Here is a 21,258-nt window from a genome sequence, read left to right as displayed (position 1 = left end):
CAAAACTGCAGGGACTGAAACTGTCTGAAAAGGGAATATAATAAAGGAAAGAACAATATTAAAGGCTCCGTTGTGTTACTTGCTGTAGTAGCACAGGTGTAGTAGTTCTACCTGCAGCTGTAGTATCTAGTAGGAATAAGTACAGTATAGATATATACAGAAACCAAACCAAAACACTTTCTTATATACTGTCATTTTTACTTCTCTAACACTTTTAATAAGTTTCAGTTTGTTTACAGTTTGAAAATAAAAAAATACATAGGACTAAATGGTTTTATTTAGTAAATCCTAACAGTTTTATTGGTCTTTGTTTTATCATTTAAATGTAATATAATAAAGGATAACTAAAATATTTGCTGATATTTCCCTATGTGGGTGTCTAAAGTTAGAAAATACTTTAAAAGATAGCAAATAAAAAGCAATTTAAAGCATTAAATATAAATCTGATTGTTTTGAGTCCCTCTTTGGTTTCCTGTGATGTGACGTGCCGTTAGCTCAGTGTGACTTCTGAGGGAAGATCAATCAGTGATCAATAGCAGATCAGTCAGCGTGCTCTCTTGAAGCTCTCTCTGATCTGATCGACCATTAAGAGTCATGAAGTGAATAAAAAGCATCAACAGCAGATTAGCAAACATTAAAGAGCAGAAGGAACAACAGCTGCTGAGCATTTCCATATTTACACATTTAAATATTAAGAAAGGCTCAACTGTGCAATATACAAACATTAAGCCAACACTTTTAGAGACAGGACACTTAAATATCATATTACAGAGTATAGCAGGGGTTGAGGACAAATTATGATTCAATACTGAGTTCTGTGGGATTTCAAAAGTCAGTCTGTATGTATCTAAAAATATATATAGTTAATGTTTCTATGTATATTTGTGCTTAAATTGGCTAGAAGTCAGTTTACATAATATATATTTTATGGGTCTAAAATGTCCTGATCATTTCCTGCTGATTGTGGGGAAAATAGAAACTGCCTTAAAGAAAATCTTTTAAAGCATTAATTGTTTAAATTTATTTAAATTTGATTCTCTTATATGTTGAATTGTATTCTTGCCTGTAGTCAAATTTCACATTTTGTCATGTTCAGCTTTCTGTCCAGAAGAATTGGACACTGTCTTTATTTGATCTATAATGAGACCCTAAATACATAGTTATTTCTATAAAATCATCTGGAATCCATAGACCGTTCAAATAAAGCCTGAGTTACCTACACTTATACTTAATTAGTTGAATTACATTTATAAATTCGTGTACAGTTGATGAAGTCAATGCCATGAAGTTTAAAAAATGAGTCAAACGTCAGAGGTCCCGCTGACTCGGGAAACAGATGGAATAAAAGCGCCTCTCTTTTGTCGGCAGTTATATCTGTTAGAATAGAAATAATCACTTTGTCCTGAACGAGCGCTCGGTCCCAGCCTCTCTCTCAAACTGGCTGGACACTGGAGTCTGGCGATTTTACATGTCGAAGTTCAGTCTGAACTCTATGTGACAGGAAGTGAATACGTCTCGCCCTGTTTCTCACTGGAATGAATGTAATCTAGGGCGACTGTACCTTTAGGGTCATGGTTGGGGTTTGGGTCAGCCAATCCCAGTGAAGGAGTCTTTTTAACACAGCTTGAGAGGAAGCAATGTCTGTGAGACGTATCTCGGGGTAAAAAACAAATCCAAGACTGAATAAATGGTAAAACCCGGTGAAAGTGAGACAATTAAAAGACAAGTTCAGCTGAGTTGCTCCATTATTTTCTCAGTGTGTTGCTGCTTACATGCTGCACATGCCTGTGCAGTTCTGAGACACGCTGTTCTTTATTTGTCACATGCACAACACTGACAGTCGAGCAGTCGCTGGCAACGAAATGTCTTGTCCCCCTCCAACAGTGCTCATACAAAATGAAAAAATCACACAAGTAAAATGAGAAAAAGATCTGAGACAAAGACATAAATAGTGCAGAAGTTAAAATATAGGAACAAAATGTAAATAAAATAGAATATAAAATATAATGCTGAGGTAGACTGGTGTACAGTAGTGATGAAATGAATAAACTAACTGTAAACAGGCAGTAAAATGAATATTTACTGGATGTATACTGCGATGTGTGCAGCTATAAGCAGGTAACATATTCAGTGTGTGAGTAGTACGTAGTCGTGCCTTGTTTTGTCTTAAAGTTTCATTCGTCTTGTCGAGATATGTTCCTCTCAGTTCATCTCTCGCTGCCTTGTCTCTCTCAGCATGAATCAGCAAAACGTCATGAAGCCCCAGACTGCTCACTGAGCTGGACTCCAGACATCCAGCCCCCCCTCCCCCCCTCCCCCTGTCTGGCTGGCTGGCTGGCTCAGCCTCTGTGCTGTGGCAGATTAGTAAGCACGGCGGGAGTTCACTCAGAGGGCTTTTTGGATGGGTTTCAGTTCTCCGCTCGCGCTGCCTTTTGGCGACTGTTCATCTCTCCTTCCACGTGCGCTCACTCTGTCGGCTGGGTTTCGATACTCCTGTCCAGCGTGCCTTTTTGCAGGGTTTCAATACTGTGTCTACTCTGCACTGTGTTTAGGACATGTCGCTGGCTTCTGGCTGGGTCTCAGTACAGTTGAGTCACTTCAGTGTTACATAGTGTATCTTTGGGATGAGTTTCAACACTGTCCAGTGGGCCTTCTGTTGAGGCCTCAGTGCTGATGGGCGTAGTTTTATTACAGTTCAGTCACTGTACTGGATGGTCTTCAGAACTGGTCAGCAGCGACGGGCAGACCATACCGAGACACAGAAGCCTGTTCCGCCCCTGTTTTGTAATATTAACATGAAATATTTCTACACGTTAACACAACACAAAAAAACAACAACAACTGACATCTCAACGTGGCTTTTCTGGTTGTGGCCAATGAGAGACCCAGGTTCCTGTAACAAGTGCGTAGGCGCCCACATCAGTAAGTTATGCACAACGGAGGCCCCTTGCGTTGTTTTTCGACATTATTGACGCCACCTTCCTCATGAATATGTACGAGCGCCTTCATTCAGGGTCCCTCTCTGGCCACAACCAGGCGTACATTTATGTTGTGTTCACATGTAGAATACTACAAAACTATGTGTTAACACGCATTTTAATGTAGTCTAAACTACAAATCTCTAAGACGGTGTTGCGCAAATGGCTTTCCATAGTGAAGCTGCTGTTTCGACACGTCCAGCTTGTGTCAAATGACGACCGACACGTCCGATGCTTCAGATATCTCTGGCGCTTCATTAGTTTGACAGTTTTGAAAGTTTCGCAGCTTCACCGCATTCTCAAGTGATACGAACTGTAACATTGGTGAGATACGACGAGAGAAGAAGAACTGGGAGATATGGAGATGAACACTAGAAAGAGATTATCATAAATATGGGAACATTTTGAGTAATAACAGGTTATTAAAGTAATATTTGCATGATGATCTTTCTCCAAACTTGGCACATTGTCATATAAATGTTAATCATGAAGAAAAAACACATGAGACCACAGTGGACTCGTGGCCTAAACTTCACCAGCTGATATTTTCACTATTTGGACAACACATTTATGAATCATTTTGATGTAGAATATTGCACAATAATATGTGCATTCACTGCAGCACCTCTGAACAAGAGTATTATAGATCAGAGTAAACAACCTGTAGCCTTCCGGGACGTTTATTGCACACAGATCTGATTGAAACGATGAAATCAAAAAAGTGTTGTACCAGAGCTTTTGCCCAGTTTTAAATCGCCACTATAACTTCAGCAAAAACCACCAGGTGTCACCTGTTTTCTGTCTTCAACGCCCTGAAATCTTTTTTCAGCACAAACAGCTAAATAAAAGTAATGTAACGTCAATTATTTTGGCAGGTATTTGGGCGTGAACCAAAGTATTGGACAAGTTTGAACTGACGATCTGATGACTTACATTAAAATTCAGAAGATCACCAAAGTCATTGCAGTTCATCCTGGAGGGAACGTGAATGTGTGAACCACATTTCACGGCAATCCATCCAATAGTTGTTGAGATATTTCAGTCGATAGACCGACATTGCCATCCCTAAAAAAGCCCAGAAGCTTCAGTCGGCTCTGGAGTGGATGAGCCAACTGGTGGGGTTTCAATACTGTTCCAGGTTGTGATCAGGCATAAAAAAATGAGGAGGAGAAAAAGAGAAACAGGGAGGAGGGAGAGTGGATGTTTTTATCTGTAACCCAGCGATGACCTGAGCCCTCTGAGGACAGCACAGAGAGAGGAGAGAGGGAAGAATATTAAGAGTGATAATGATCATTTATTGACAGGGATCAGTCAATAAAAAGAGAGGAGAGAGTCTCTCTTCTGTCATCCTCTGTATGTCTCCCTCCCTCTGTCCACGGGTCAGATCAGCCGATCCAGATCGCAGTGAGGAAGAAGAAGAAGAAGATTATTCTGGTCGGCCTTCTGAAACTATTAGGAGTTTAGTTTGTGAATGAAACGTCCTCAGTCTGACGAGACGCCTGCTGGCATCAAACTGAAAACTCTCTCTGGGTCTCTGCTCGATGCATGACTCATCTCACAGCCGCTGCCGCACAAATCAGGGCAGTTTGGAAATATCGACTTTGGTGGAGTTGAATGGTTTTCAAAATTAATTACATGCAGATTTGAAGCAAGAGCTTTTTGCACAGAGATTGCGAGTGTTGAGAGGAAGTGTTTGGGGGCAAATCTACATCCTCTCCTCACTCAGACGCATAAGCTGTCCCGTCAGTCTCCAGTGCCTCTGCAGCAAAATGTTAGCTAGTGGTTCAAGCCGGTCCAGCTCTGGACCACTGCCACGGCTGTCAGTGAAGGTGGATCCTCAGGGGGAGGGAAGTCTTTCATTTCAAACACTGGAGTCGCTGTCCGTGTTCTTTCCACGTTGGGTCAAAAAAGATCACCATCACACTTCAAATGCAAGTTGTTAAACCAGCCCAGCGTCATATCGGAAGAACCTGCGACATGCACGATGCAGGAAGTAGTGTTTCCTGTATGTAGGCAGGCAGAATGAAAGGGCGTAGAGTCAGTGTGGGATTTCCATTGAATGCTACTTTATGCTTCTACTCCACTGCAGGGAGATATTGTACTGCTTACTGCACTACACATATCTGACAGCTGGAGTTACTTGTTACTTTTCAAATTAAGATTACATTACAAAACACATGATCAGGTTATAAAAAAATACAACATATCAGAGCTTTGTTTTTACTTCTTTCCTCCCCCATTAATGATCTCACGACCCCTCAGATTTATCATGTGACCCTTTGGAGGGGCTCGACCCCTAGTTTGGGAATCACTGAACTAAACTAGCTGCACCTGGACAGTATGCTACTCGTGCATTGATGCAACAATATTAACAATATAATAATGTAATATATGATCATTTATTAGTCACAGGGGCCAAGTACTTTTACTTTTGATGCTTTCAGTACATTTTGCTGGTAATACACATGTGCTTAAGTACACTTTTGAATGCAGGAGTTTTACTTGTAATGGTGTATTTTTACATTGTTGTACTGGTTCTTTTACTGAAGTAAAGGGTTCGAGTGCTCGAGTTTGTGCACTGACACAGACCTTCAACAGCAATCTAAGCCAAGTGTTTCAGTTGCATGACCTTACTGCAGTTGCCATGTGCAGATGTAGAAAGAAAAACAAAACAACATTGGCACTGAAATTTTAAAAATGTTGTTATTTAATGTAAGGAAGCAGCAGGTGAGCCTGGAGAAAATCTCATCCGGCACCAGGACAGTCAGCAGCAATGGTGCCCCCCAGGGATGTGTCCTCGCATCGCTCATTTTCTTCCTCTACATAGACGACTGCACCTCGGGGAACGCTTCTATTAAACTCCTGTTAAACTTGAAGTTTGCAGACGACACAACAATCATCTGCCTCACCCGAGACGGTGACGAGTCTGCGTACAGACGTTCAGAACTGAGGAGCTGACAGTGGACTTCAGGAGGCCATACAGAAGAACAGGTTCTAAACAAATAAATCAGCCATCTAATGACACAACACTGTGAGAAATGCAATACTAAAACATCTTTCTGTTCTATACATATCATGTGTATAACAATCCTTTCATTGTCATGACTGTATAACTCTCACTACGTGCACATAAACCCACTTCTTGGCTATAACTTACCACATATATAGAATAGCATTCTTCATTCATACCTGTACCACAGCCCCGTACGTAACACTTTGATCTGTACGTACTGGAGATAGTTGGTCTAGCTTTTGCCTGTGTATAACAGCTATATGTTTAAGCTTGCTCATATTTGTTCAGCTTGTTATCTTTGTTAAGCTCTATGTCTGTATTTGTATACTTCTTAAACTTTGTTCTTTGTGAACATACTTGGACAATAAAGTTAATTAGGATTCTGATTTTAATCCGACCGTTGTTACTTTCTGTGTTGTTTTAGTTGATGAAAGCTAGCCTGAAGCTGAAGAGTATCTGCTCGGTCAGACACTTTGACACTGAGACGGATGACTGGCTGAAACATGTCTGTGCAGACGAGCGGTGAGCTGGTGAGCGACTCTCTGTCCCAGCTGTGAGGACGGTGGGAGAGTCAGTGGCTGGCACCTACAGTAGTTTCTGAAGATGTGAAAGGGGCATTTTCAGCTAAAACTGCCTGTTACGTTGCTGACAAGACCGAGCTTGTTTAACATCCCCACCTTCCACCTGCCCCTCATGTAGCAGATGATTTCCTGAATGCTAAACCCACAGACTGACTGTGTGTGTGTCTGTGCCATTTACCGCCATCATAATGAGCCTGATTGAATATGCACAGCTGTGAGGTTCAGCTGCAGTTTGTTGGTCTGACCAGCGGGAGGCGGTGCAGACAGCAGAGCAGGCAGACGGCTGGTAAAACCATTATGTAACGTCTCTGTCTTCCATGTCCTCTCTCTGATTCTCTTTTATCTTTTCATCGACTTATCTTTCATTCAGCCTTTCTAGCTCCCTCTCAGCGGCACGCCATTCTTTCTCAACGGGTCTCGCTCTTTTTCTCTCCCTGCCATCTCCTTTCTCTCACTCTTAACACCTGTTTAAACCAGTAATATCACAATATAATATTATTTGAAAATAACGGGAAGACACTCAACTCTCTGCTATTTGTCTGGCACACACACACACACACACACACTAGACAGACAACTGTCCGACCTTCACTGCTCTTCATAGCCCACAGGAGACACACCACACACACATTGTCGGCCTAAACACACACAGGAAAATGCATTTACACACACAGCCTCCCTCCTGCCGTGCTGTTTGTCACCTGAGGCAGTACACAAGTCTGTCTCTGAATAATGTGATCTCTCTTCAGGCGCGCTTGATTTAACTCAACTCTGCAGGATTTTTCCTCTTGCAAAGACCTCAGATAGATCCGTCGGTCTTTACTCCTTCTGATGAATCAAACGCTCCCCCAGGTTTCTACAGAGGTGCATGCTGAACTCTGTTTCTACCAGAAGAGAAACAGACAGGATGGGACTAACGTGATTTGGACTTTTTGAATAAATTCTGTCTTTTCAAACACAGTTCAACACCACACACAGACATGCTGTTATTAACAATCAGATTTTAAAGCATAAGGCTGGTGTTATTGTTATTTTTTTACTATTGTTGACTTCTCTACCCTGTCTGTGGCTCTCAGCTCCGAGCCCACTGGTTCCTACTGAAGACGTAAATCTTAAAAAAAAACTGCTCATAAATATGTAGTTTCATGTTTAAAAAAGGCGCAGTAATTTCCAAAAACAACTGCTCACTGTAGGAGGAGGAAACAGTGCATTTGTTGGGGACTATTTTCAGCGGCGGATTAATCCACATTTGGTGCTCTAGTGAGTGTTTGGGGCAGCAGGACGGTGTGTGTGGGAGTCAAAATAAACTACAGTGTGTGGAGCTACACACTACCATGGAGCTCTACGGCACAGAGGGATAATCGTTGGTTTGGGTCTGCACATGGGATTGATGAGAATCAGAAAAACTCTTCAGTGCGTAGGCTGCCTTCATAAATGTGACACATCCTGAGCCATACTTTCGACATGAAGTTATGCTTTGGGTCTGTTCAGGTCCACCACAGTCTGGATCTAATTATCCTCGGGTCTATTCGGGCTGGGTCTGACTGTCCTCAGGTCCCTTTAGGATCATGTGTTTTTTGAAAATGTATTTATGCATGTTGGGTTTTTTCGTGCCGTGTTTCAGATTGGGTCCAGCAAACACTATTTCAGCAATGTGCCAGCTAAAGGCAGGGACGAAGAAGACTGCTAGCTGATGTAAACATGGATGAAAACAATGCTGGTTTCAAAATATTCAAAAAATATTCAAAAAAAAAAAAAACTTCGACCTTCCTTTGGAAGGCTGGTCGAACAATCGTACGAGACTGCACACATTGGTTTTGTATGCACTTTCACAAGGGTGATTGGCTTCTGTTGCTCAGCTGGCTGACAGCTAAGAGATGGGTTTGTCTTACAGAAGAAATGCCGATTTATAAGGAAGACCGACTCTGGTGGGACTCGAACCCACAACCTTTGAATCACTTCTCCTATGCTTAACTAGAAGTCCAACACGCTGTCCATTGCGCCACAGAGCCGCATGTTGTAGCTCTGTCACAGGAAGTATTTTGTTAGCCTGAGAAATGTCTTAAGCGTTAAACAATAACGTTTGCTTTGTGGCCAGGTGTTTATGCGGACATATTTTTAAAAAGCAGGTACGTCAGCGTGTTTTGGTGAGAGCACAGAAAGAGCTCTTCGCACCTTTATGGAAGTGCTGTGAGGATGCAGTTCCTCTAAGGGCCACCAGATAGACGCTGCTTCCATTTACAAAAACCTTTTTTCTTGAAATAGCAAATCTGTGTTTTTTCACACAGGAGGTCAAATTAAGAAAAGACATTAATGAGATATTAATTAATAGAGGTTTGTTTGGCAGCTTGTCAGCCACGGTGACTGCAGCTTGTTTGTCTCACTTCCAAGAAGGCTCTCCAATTCCACTAACTGACTTCAAAACGTCCCATCAGAAACGTGATTTCCTAGAGCCGATGCTCCCAACATGCTGATCTTCTTCAGGAAAGAGGGTACGGTGGAAACCATGGTCTCAGTCTGGAGAAACGTTAACACCAGATTCCAAAGTGATGAGTCTGTGTCACTGTCTCAATCCAAGCAGTCGCTTTTCATCTGTTATTAGTCAGATTTGCTCAGATGTGGTGGAACTGTAGTTCCTGTGTCTTCTCACTTCTTGGGACTCTTTGGTTGAAAAAGGCGCTTGAGGTTTGGAGAAATACAACCACCAGTTGGTGGTTCGGTGGTTTGGCTTACCTGTTTCACTTTCAAGACAAATACATTATAAGAAAATGTCACCTGTAATCAGCAAGGACAACAAAAACAGAACATTTGACCCTTTTTTGTCATTTCTCTCTTCTTAGCATGTCAGATAAAAGTGGCTAACGCTCCCACTCACTGCCATTAAAAAGGTCGGAACTGATGTAGCAGTAAAGGTCAGGAAATGCATACAGAAATTCACACACAAACACACACACACACACACACACACACACACACACACACACACACCCCTACACAATGTGCAGCTCATGTACTTTCAAACAAAAGAAAGAGTGAAGGGAGGATAGTTCGAGTTTAATTATGCAGGGTGTGTTTGTGTGTGTGTGTGTGTGTGTGTGTTAAAGAAATAAGTGGGCGTGGCATAAAGATTGTAAGGGGCACTGCCAGCTGATTCGGTTTGGGTGTACATACGGTGCTCTGATTGGCTGGTTTGCGTCACAATAGGAGCTGTGATTGGCTGCCAGGCGGACAATGGCCATGTCATTGGTCAGTTTAGAGAACAAAAGGCTGTTTGGGCATCGAGGCGGAAAGGTGAGGAGGTCAGTCTCTGTGGAGGTGTGTGTGTGTGTGTGTGTGTGTGTGTGTGTGTGTGTGTGTGTGTGTGTGTGTGTGTGTGCAGTCCATTTTGTAGTATGGGAGGGCAACATGCTTTCTGCAGCATGTTGGGGAAAATATGATTTGAGTATAGAATAAAATAAAATAACTCTGTGTTGTGTTTTTGCAGTGTGTGCCTGGATGTTTTTATACCTTTAAAATGTTCGTTTTCAGCATCTAACAGTTTCTCTGCTGTTAGATGTTGAAAACTAAACTAATGATTGTGTAAAACCTCCAGGCTAATGCTGTAGCCTGCAATCCAGAAGACGATTCTGCACCTTTGGTTTCTTATATCAACTGAACAACAAAGGAATGGTGTCATTGGAAATTATGGTTTTTCATCCATCTAATCCTGTAAAGTTGATTCTGATGGGACTTACACCCACATCCTTTAAATCACGTCACCTGTGCTTGACTGGAAGTCCAACGTGCTGTCCACTGCGCCATGTGTTCTTACAGTTACTCTACTGGAGTATTCTTTGAAACTTCAAGCACACAAGATGCTAGCCACAATCCAGGACCTGGGACTCCATTTTGATTTGGTGTGGAACCTTTGAAAGTCTCAAGTAAAAAACTGAAAACACTGTAAACTTCCCACAGTACTAACATATTGGGATAGTTGGCGCAGGAGGTTGTGGGTTTGAGTCCCACCAGAGCCGAACTTTATTCAGCAGACCATGTTACATGTTACCGTGACAACGTGTAAACGTTAGTTAAAGAAGCAATGTCAGGTGAGTGTAACATAACAAAGATCATGATTTACTCCAACAGAGAGGGCGTGACTTATATCAGAGTCAGTACAAACCACGTTTCTCTCTCCCACCTGTGTGAATGCTGTACTTGAGCTTTGCCTCTTGTGTGTTTGTGCAGTCTGTCCTCACAGGTGCTTCACGTCCTCCCAGATCCATATTCTCCATGTACGTTTATAATCTATCTATAATGTTGTCATCCTGAGTGTCCATACTGTAATTTTACTATGTTGGTCTCTTCTGTACGCGCCACATCTACTTCCTGTCTGTCCGTCCCGGGAGAGGGAGCCCTCCTCCGTTGCTGTTCCTGAGGTTTCTTCCATCTTCTTTTCCCCGTTCAAAGGGTTTTTGGGGGAGTTTTGCCTCATCCAAATCAAGCGTAAAAATGTATAGTTTATGATGATTCGCTATGTCATCATCATATCATGTCAGCTGGAGAATGTGGAGCTGTGTGCCTCTGTGGCGTAATGGATGGCATTTTGGACTTCTAGTTCAGCACAGGAGAAAGATTCAAAGGTTGTGGTTTTGAGTCCCACCAGAGTCAAGCTTTATTGAACAGATAATGTCGTGACTACTTTGTTACTCTGATAGAGAGGGGGTGAAATATATCAGTCAGTACAAACCGTGTAAAATCAAAGACGGTGTAGGTTTTTGTTTTGAATCAGGTCTAACCAGACACCAGACTGCAGCATTAGCTCAGAGGTTTTACACCTGATGTCATGTTTTGTTCCAGACTTTTGGAATTTCCACTGCCGGTCAAAACGCTCGTTGCATAGAAAGTCTGCTGGGCCATTTCCAAACCAGGAACCTGTCTTGTTTCCAAGGTTTAGCTCAGCTGATAGTATTACCTCTGCATCCAGAACAGACCGTGATGTTAATGCTGTCACAGGCTCTCCCCTCCTGAGCCTTAGCTCAATGAACCATGCAGAATGTCTTCACTGAAGCCAAGAGATGCATCTGTCATCAAACTGCCATCAGCTAATCCTCTGCAGCTCCACAATGACTCCAAAGCATCTACTCACCATCTGAGAACTGCTTCTGTTTAGCTCAATAACCGCTTAAACTCAATTACGCTACTGAGAGGGCATCGCTTCAGGAGTGTGCCCACTAGCTACAGTGAGCTTCATCACCTGTTGAAAAAAGCACAGCACCATCTTGGGAGGCCTGCTGCTTCTTGGCCTGGCAAAGAAAACCTGAGGGAAGGTAATGAGCTGTCGTATATCTGTAAGCCATCTTAGAAACACATCTAACTGTGGTTACCAAGATCCAGCGGAGGTGGATCAACGGGATACAGTGACAAAATGTGTCCCTCCTGTACGACTGAAAAAAGCTGTTGGCAAAGTGCAGAGCAAACAGCTGACAAACTTTTACCTCTTGTAGATACAAAAGGAAACTTTCTAGAGATCTGTGAGGACTTGGAACTGTTACAGGTGTGAGCCAGGTGTGACTTTGGTGTTCACCAAAATGTTGCACAAACATATTAAAAGCAGGTACTCTTGGCTGTCTTCCGTGTAAATATGTGTATAATATACAGCAGTTTCAGTCGTGATTTAGATCATCATACGTGAGTTTCACTACACGTAGAGAAAGACAATCATTTGAGGTACAAAAATAGATGCTTCCTGAGCTAATGTCCACTGTAAAAGCTCCAAGGTTAACACACTAATAGATTTTCACAGTGGAACTCCTTCTAATTAGCTCATTCAACAATTCATTTAGACTGTGTTATCTGCTAAGTCAAAAACGGAGAATCCGAAACGAGCACATCAAACACAGTCAGACATAATAAGGGCCAAATGAAACAGAATTCCTTTGAGATTCATGAATTATTATCAGCACCAGCTGAAAGTGAGCCAGACAGAGTGTGAAGGCGCACAGATGGGGGTCACCTACTCAGCTCAGTGGACACTTAAAGCTGCACTTGGCAATATATTTATACAAACAGCTGTTTAAGGCCAAAAATCAGAAAGAAGAGCAGAGTGTCCCGTCCTCAATATGTGATGTGATTTGGATTTCCCCCTTTGTCCGAATTCAATTCTGCAGTCAGTTTGGAGTCTGGTGGGAAATTAGATCCACACAGGAAGTGACCGATACCAGCCGGGGAGTCAAAACCCAAATGTTTCGTGAATACTGGTCTCGCTGGCTTTGATTGAGATGTACTGTGGATCATTACGTGTGTGATTTCAGTGACCAGTGGTTTTTTTAAATGTCCCCCGCTGGCTGTAAAGTCTTACAGACAGAAACCGTTTGAACGCAAAGACTTCCAAATGACTGGTGGAAGTGATGGCCTAAGCAGCCAGCTCCTTGGCTCGTGTTCGGCGTTAAACTCCCTCTTTACTCGTAGCCATGAATACAGCACATTGTCTTGGTGTGACTGTGTCGGCAGAGCGCCGTTCATCGTGGCTGTAAATAGCCTCCAAACCAGCGTCTTATGTAATTTCCTGCTAAACCTCTTTTTGAAATACGGCGCTTACGTAACTGTCCCACAACATCAGGCTTCATTTACATAATTGCATAGAGATAAAGTCACTGCACCAATATATAGCAGAGTGTGTGAACTCATTTAAATATATGCAAATGAGCCACACGTGTGCACACACATAATAACCAGGCGGTGATTTCTTACGTGTGTGTTTGTCTGTGTGCAGTATGCAGCATGTTTGCAACAGCGTGTGAGTGTGTGTGTGTGTGTGTGTGTGTGTACATACTCGTGAGTCAGTCATTACAAATGTTGAGCAGCCAAACTTTGTTTAAACTGGAGTTGCTCAGTAGTTGTCAGCAGGGAGGTTATTCCTCCTTTAAATCCAAACTTTCAGTTAGCAGCTTCTTTTTGATGACCTTGTACCCGTTACCTTTATCCTTCCGGAGGGTCGGTCTCAGTCTCACTGAATCTATTAAGCAGAGTGTTATAGTCCATGTTTGTCCTGTAAACTTTCTGAAACCACTGCATCTCTGTAACCCTCTGCTTGTTCGTGTCCCACAAGCACAGCTGTGTGCCCCCCTCTCTCTGTCTCCCACCTGCATGGTGAGCTTGAGTTTTGCCTCTTGTGTGTTTGTGCAGTCTGTCCTCTTCCAGGTCCCCCCCGGTGGAGAGCAGGTCGTGTGGCTCAGGTCTGTTTGGCGACGCCTGAAGGTGCTCAACGTCCTCCTGGATCCATCCTTCATATGTTTACAATCTGTAATTCTGTCTTCCTGATTGTCCATACTGTAATTTTACTATGTCGGTCTATTCTGCACACACCTCGTCTGCTGTTTCTTCCATTTTCTTCCCTGTTAAAGGGTTTTTCATCAGAATCGAGGGTGTAAGGACAGAGGGGGTCGTGTGCTGTGCAGTTTGTAAAGCTCCTTTAGGCAAATTTGTGATTTGTGACATTGGACTGTATAAATAAATAAAACAGAGGTGCCAAAGTTTGCAGAGATAAATGCTGAATTTGTGGGACATAAAGTTAAACGAAGCAGGCCAAACAAAAAGAAAAAAGAAATCATGCTGTAGAAAACAGGTGATTTATACAAGTGATTTATGATAAAATGTAGAATTTATATACAAAGATTGAGGGTGATATGTTTTGGTGTATCATCATGTCAGCTGCCAAACGCATGCGGCTCTGTGGCGCAATGGATAGCGCATTGGACTTCTAGTTAAGTGTAGGTGAAGTGATTCAAAGGTTGTGGGTTCGAGTCCCACCAGAGTCAAAATGCGAGAGTTATTACGTTAACTTTATATACCAGTACAGTGACCTTCGGGTCACTGCTGATGCTGCATTGTAATGTACTTGACATGTCAGCTGTATGACACGTATGTATCTGTGGTCCAGAGGATAGTGTGACTCCTAGTCAAAGAAGAAGTAATGTGAAGGTTGTGCGTTTGAATCCCACCGTAGTTGAGCTTTATAAGTTGGCAGGCTGCAACTTTGTTCAAACCCACATTATTTTTATTTTAGATCCCAAAGTTTCCAAAGATATCAGATATGTCAGCTTGACTTCTTGTGAAAACGTGCACAAAATGATGCAGAAAACTACAAAAGTTCAAAGATGAAAGTTGTAATAAACCGGAATTGTCTTTTAAAGGGGTACGCCAGTGATTTACAAGCAAGAGATAGATAAAAAAAAAAAAAAAGAGCGGTCACAATCGAAGCAGCAGAGGCTCAGATATCCTTTTCCCAAGCGTGGGGCAAGCTCCAAAAACACTGGACTACATATTCCATAATGAAAGTCCTCCATCAGCCCCGCCCTGCCTGCTCAACGCCCACATGTTTCCAACTCCACTCCTCCAGTTTGTAATGTTTGTAATAATGTTCTGTTTGAAATTTGTGCCAAAAAAAAATCATCAGGGCTATTTTCTCAGACAGTAGAGTGATACCAGCCGAGACTAATAAACTGAACTTCATGTGTAAAATAGCTGGAATGATCTTTTAAGGTCTCCAGGGAATGAATGCAAGTTAATACAATGTACAGTATTAGCACATATCTGTGTGTGTGTGACATGTAATGTTTCATATTCATATTAGGAAAACACTCGTCTGTTAAACGTATAAACAGTGCATGGACATCTCAAACATGATTCACACAGTTCCTACTGTCATTGTGTCATTTATTTTATTTTAAGTTGTGCCAATAAGTAAAACTCATCAGATAAAACACCATAACTTAGATATATAACTGACATATAGCACTGTATTGTTGTGTATTAAGAAAATCAACCAATCAGCCTGGGAGTGCCAGCTCATTTCAGTCCTGTGTTTTTAAGATTGTTTACATTGGGATCAGTGATTGCACGTTTCCAGGATGTACAGTATCTGTCACACAATGACAGCACAGCAGCAGCGCGACAGCTGGAAGTATCAGCTACAGTACTTCGAAATATGACTCAACCGAGCACAAAGATCCAGTTAAAGCTGTTATATTTAATAAAGCAAGTGCCAGAAACTCAGCTGTATGTTTTGACAGCAGACCTTCTTCTTTGACAAACACGTCACATGAGTTGCTGATCCATGTTTCCTTCAGCCGGATGTCAAAAGGTCTTTCCTGTCTCAAGCTGATCTTAAGAAGGTTATATGATCACATCTAGATTATTGCACTTCTTTGCATTCATAAACGAAAACACAACCGTACAAAACACAGGAACGCACAGGTGTAAATAATAAAACCAATGATGGCTGAATTCAATTTAGCTGCTAAAGGTCAAAGGGTTAAGGTTTAAGGCTGAAGGCAGGATTTTTAGACTCATTATATTTAAATGTGATTGCTATTAACAAAATAAACAAATGAACAAATCAAAGACTCTTCTGGGTCTTCCTAAATCCTGGTTCCAGACCAGAGGTGCCAGGGCCCCTCAGCTCTTTCGCTTCCTGCTCGAGGATCTGATGCTTGTGGCATTTGCATATTTTAAATGTCTCTTCAAAACCTACCTTTAAAAAGGTGTGTCATTAATGTCAGTTTTATTTTTCCTGTTCTGATATGTGTTATCTGCTTTACTTGTTTATTTCACTTGCTTATTTTATTGTGGCGTATTTTAGTCTGTTTGATTTGAATTATTTTATACTTTAAATGAAGTTGTAGTCCTGAAATGTTTAAATCCTGATTTATAAAGCACTTTGTAACTCTATGTATGAATAAGGTTTAGAATTATTACTATTATTATAAACACGTATTAAGATGTGTGTGAGGTTTGATCAGTGTCTTTTCTAATTAAAAATGAACCAACAAGTTTACAGTCCTGAGATGGATGGAGGTGGAGTTTGATGTGTTTGTGGTTTGATGACCAATGTAAAGTAGGCCAGCAGGGCCGCGTCCCATTCCCGAAATCAGCTCCACTTCTATGCATCCTCCGCCAGTGCCTGTGGATGCACAAACAGTTGAGTGATCAGTAAACAACAACAACAACAACAACAAAAATGAATAAAATAAATAAGCAAAGTCATTTGAGGATGTGGAAGTCCTCTTTGTGTAAGGAGGTGAACGAGGACACATCGGAGGAGGTTAAAAAATGGGACGCAAGTAAAATCACCGAGCCACTGGAGCGTGATGCAGGTGAGCCGCTGCAGGTGTGTGTGTGTGTGTGTGTGAGAGAGACAGAGGACAGGTTCAGGGAGGGCGTGGCTTGTAGACTACCTGCAGCAGGTAGGCTCGGGTTACCTGCTGTGTTCAGTCTGTATGTTGTGTTTTCCTGCTGCGGACTGCAGATATTTCCCCTCTGCTGATGAGTTTAATCACTCAGCCGAAACCTCACCTGAATCACCGGAAGTGTTTTTGAGGGTTGGGATTGTTTCTTCCCCGCCAGCTCGGACTTCTTTTACTCTTTCACGTTTCCTGAAATGAGCTCAGCCACCAGCCGGTAAGTTAATGATCATACAGACGTTAATTAGATCACGTTCACCTCTTTAAAGTCTTGACACACAGTTTCAGCTTGAGCTCTGAGGTTTCCGGTGTGTGAGGCTGCTGTTTGTTATTCGAGCCGTTTGCATGAAAACAAGTTTTAAATGGCACGTGAACCGAAACTCCCATGCTGGTCTAGTTATTTTAAGCACATGCTGTTTTCAGGAAACATGGAGTCTAATGTGAGACTCTGAGGGTGCTCATTTAGACTCACACCTGTGCAGTTCAGGGACCGGTTTCCTGTACCTGGACTGCTCGTGTGTGTGTGTGTGTGTGTGTGTGTGTGTGTGTGGACATGTATTACTCATATTGTGGGGACATAAATCTACACAGTCACATTCCTTTTGGGGACAAAATGCAAGTCCCCATAACGTAAATCGTTAAACTTCAGGGTGAAGACTTGGTTTACGGTTAGGAGTGTGTGTGTGTGTGTGTGTGTGTGTGTCAGGATGTATCCAGTGTCCTGTGTGCCCTCTGGATAGCAGTTTAGAGGTGTGTGTGTGTGTTTGATGTGCATGTGTCCCTCTGTTGCCATGGTTACAGTGACAGGTATCACCATTATGGTCTGGTGCAGATAGTGGAGGAATCAATTAAAAATTTGTAATCTTTTTTTGTGTATTTAATCGATGCTGTCAAGCTCGCTGCCTTTTTTCAGCCGAGAGTTTAGAAGGCACGTTCAGAGCAAAGCAGCGGATGACTGGCATCTGATTTATTAGTCGATATGATGGACAGAATGAGAATATCCATCTCCAAACTGTGGACCCTTAAAAAAACCCAGTTGTTATTTCACACACGCGATGCTTTTTCATGGAGTCCAACAAGATTAAAAATGTTTGGGCCAAATGAGTATGTATGAAATCCTTCAATTTATGTGAAAACATAAAAAAAACAAACACCAAACAGCGAGATGCATGTTTTTTGATTGATGCATAGGAATAAGCTAGAAGTTGAAACCTTATTGATCCACCTTTAGAGCTGGGGGAACGATATGATGAGTGAGTGGGTTTTGTCCTTCGCCCTCTCCCTCCCGGTAGCTTCCCTTTTAATATCTCTGCGTGCATGAGACCTTTGAGGGCAGCGTTGCCACACAATTTGATCTGATTTTTATCTCATGTGCTCACCTGTATCCCCCCAAATTATTACTGGAGGACAAAAACTAGTAAGAAGGACAGAAATTATAGAAAAGATATGACAATACAACATAAAAAGTACATTTATTACAAATGAACAAAGGAGAATGTGGGGAGTGGCCAGCAGCAGCCTGTAAAACATAAATTAGTAAACATTTATTCATTAAACATCAAATCCAACAGTGCTGAAACAATTAGTCATCAGTTCTGAAGCAGCTTTTCAGATTAGAAACAAAACAAAGAAGTCCCGTTGTCCTTTTCGATACCCTACGACCCGAGAGTCTTCACACACAGATCCGTTTATTAATCAGTGGACAGAAACCATTTTGGACTGCATATTATTAATAATTGAGTCATCTTTCATGCAGAAATGTCAGACATTCTCTGATTATAGCTTCACAAATCGGAAGATTTACTACATTTCTCAGTTGTGTATCGCTGTAACCTGAATATCTTTGGGTTTGAACTGTCGGGCAGACTTCAGCTTGGACTCCAGGGAACTGTAATGGGCTTCAGATCAAACATCACGGGGCTTCATGAAGTGAATTTCCATGAGTTGTTTACTCCCACAGGTCATGTTATGTACAGCATTATGTTACAGGACTCAACCCAGCTCATTATCTTCATCCACCTCACCGTACAAACAAACACTAACACACTCCCACGCACTCTCCCGTCGCACTCCAGCAGAAGCTGTGTGGTCGCACTGAGTCGTCTATATGTTTCTTCAGGCTCGGCGCTGCTGTGACTGGAACGACAGCACCAGCAGACGTTGGTGTGCTGTAGCAATGCGTTGCTGTGGTGAAACGGTCTCTCCGCCCAGTGACGGCAGGAAAACACTTATGATCACAGAAGCACTGATCCTCTGCCACACCTGAACTGAAGAAACAACCAGACATCCCGCTGATGTCGCTGCGCTCCTGTCTGTCTCCGGTCGTGGTCTCTGGTGAATTCTCGAAACAAACACTTTGATCCCTGTGATTTGCACTGATCAACATCCGGACTGTGCAACACTCTTCACCTGTTCGGGGCTTTGTCTTACACCAGTGTTGCAAATGTTTCCGTTTATTCCTCTTCATCAGTTAAAAATCCCTAAAATCACTAATCAGTAGAAGTGATAATGATAATCTCTTAACACTCTGTTTCTAGCTTGTCAAATGTGAGGATTTGCTGCTTTTCTCTGTTTTATATAATTGAGAATGGAATATCTTTGGGTTTTGGTTGGACAAAACCAGATCATTTTTCACTGTTTTCTGATATTTTATAGTTTCAGGTTGGGCTGTGATTGGATAGTTGCAACACAGAAGACAAAATAAAGGACACAGTGCTGTTTTCTAACACAGCTCAAAGCAAGGCAAAGGTCTGCTTATATTTTCTAACTTCAAATGTCAGTCAGTGATGGTTGATGCGTTCTCACTCGCGGTAATGTTTTTATGCTGTTAATGTTTTTTTAGTCTGTCAGGTACAAAGCAAAGAAGCTGTCTTTACCACCATGTAGTCATTCAAATCAAATGATGCTTCCTCTAATTTCTTCTTCACATTTTGTAGAAAAAATATATTTCTGGAGAGACTTTAGGGTTTTGCCGTTAACTTCAGTAAAGTCCGAGTGTTTGAAGCAGTGCCTTGTGGGCATTAGAGGAACTGCAGCTTAATTCATAATGCACTAAACCATCAGGGGCCCTGGTTAATTTGTGCTTACTCAAATGCCCACATACTAACTAACATACAGCACACCTGGGGCAAGTTAGTATTCCTTTGCAGATGCACTGGTCAGGCTGTTCTCATTCACTTTTGTAGTTATAATCGGGAGCCTCGAGGCAGTTACATTTATTATTAGGCTGCAACCTCTAGCGGCCTCAGTAATTATGACGGGAGCAAACGAAGAAGTCAGGTGAGGAAGTCTAAAGAGTGTCGAAGTCCATGTAGGGAGGGGGACGAGGTGGGTATTGTTTTTAGGGGGGGTATTTTTACCCAAAGCCTGATCTTTTCCTAAACTAAACTAAGGGGTTTTGGTGCCTAAACCCAACCAAACTATGACAGTTTCACAACGTTAACCACGTGTTTATCGTTACCATGACGACGAAGGTCCGGTTCGCCTGTTACTGGCTGCTGGACATTTGTAGGATTATGTACGGAAAATGGTTCATAACTTTTCGTAAGATCACACGAACCGTTGTTTGAGAATACGTCGCACTGGTTGGTTTCTTGGGCTCTGGGTGATGTGTTAGAGGAATGTGTGTGTGTGTGTGTGTGTGTGTGTGTGTGTGTGTAGTGGGCTCATTGTTTTTCTTGAGAGTTGGTCCGGCCCTGGCGGCTGCAGGTTCATCTAATGCAGTGATCGCTGTGTGCACAGGTCACGTCCTGTTTGGACTAAGGCTGCAAGATATTGGAAAAAACTGACATTGCGATTTTTAAAATTTTATTTTTCCTGCGATTATTAAAAAAACATCTTTTCATTTGTTATCAGTAAGTAAGAATTAGATACAGATATTAAAATAATGGAGCATGACACAAAATGTGATGCCTAAAGAATTTAATGTCTATTTTTAATGCTCAAACAGAGTCACTTTTATTTTACATTTGGAGCCATGTGGACCTAATGCCTGCTTCATTTTGTCCCTAACTTTTTTGGCCCCTCCTTTTACTTTTTGACATTTTCTTGTCCATCCTTCTTGTTGGCCATCTCACTGCTGCACGCTACTTTTGTGGAAAGTGGGAAACACACTGCCGCAGTGTGGGGGTTGTACAGAGAAAATAATAGGGGCGGCTGTTTTGAAGCGCGCCGGTCGGCGGCTGTGTATTTTGGCCTTTGGAGTTAATTCACCTTGCTTGACATCGCACGTCCTGTGCGTGCGCACGTTGCGATGTCGATGCTGAAACGATATATCGTGCAGCCGTAGCATAGACTCTGAGTGGAGGGTTACAGTCGCAGAAACCTGAACGGTGTCACTGAGCTCAGGTGAAACTACCTGCAGCTTTTACAGTGTAACTTGGCCACACATCACATGGCTACAGTGTCACTACATCCTGCGTTGCTGAATAGCGACCTGAGCTGTGGTGGATGCTCGGTGTCACCCG

General features: G+C 42.3%; 1 protein-coding gene and 2 non-coding genes across 6 annotated transcripts in view; 2 read left to right on the top strand and 1 right to left on the bottom strand.

Moving 5' to 3' along the window:
- Nucleotides 1-8,492: 8,492 nt before the first annotated feature.
- Nucleotides 8,493-8,584, bottom strand: trnar-ucu. Its single transcript is given in 2 exon segments — nucleotides 8,493-8,528; nucleotides 8,548-8,584. It is a non-coding gene; the product is annotated as a tRNA-Arg (tRNA).
- Nucleotides 8,585-14,276: 5,692 nt separating this feature from the next.
- trnar-ucu lies at nucleotides 14,277-14,368 on the top strand. Its single transcript is given in 2 exon segments — nucleotides 14,277-14,313; nucleotides 14,333-14,368. It is a non-coding gene; the product is annotated as a tRNA-Arg (tRNA).
- Nucleotides 14,369-16,735: 2,367 nt separating this feature from the next.
- si:ch211-137a8.2 (uncharacterized protein LOC777613 homolog) overlaps nucleotides 16,736-21,258 on the top strand; it is a 47,668-nt gene continuing 43,145 nt past the window's right edge. For 2 of the 4 annotated variants that reach the window (XM_044201719.1, XM_044201718.1), the window contains exon 1: nucleotides 16,822-17,009. The gene's annotated coding sequence lies outside the window, so the exon portion shown is untranslated. Of the gene's footprint in view, nucleotides 17,010-21,258 lie in introns of all 4 variants that reach the window. The other 2 variants (XM_044201717.1, XM_044201720.1) reach the window with 2 other exon arrangements.

Source organism: Siniperca chuatsi, linkage group LG7 (assembly GCF_020085105.1).
Source record: "Siniperca chuatsi isolate FFG_IHB_CAS linkage group LG7, ASM2008510v1, whole genome shotgun sequence".
Taxonomy (NCBI): domain Eukaryota; kingdom Metazoa; phylum Chordata; class Actinopteri; order Centrarchiformes; family Sinipercidae; genus Siniperca; species Siniperca chuatsi.
This window is presented reverse-complemented; position numbering and strand designations above follow the sequence as displayed.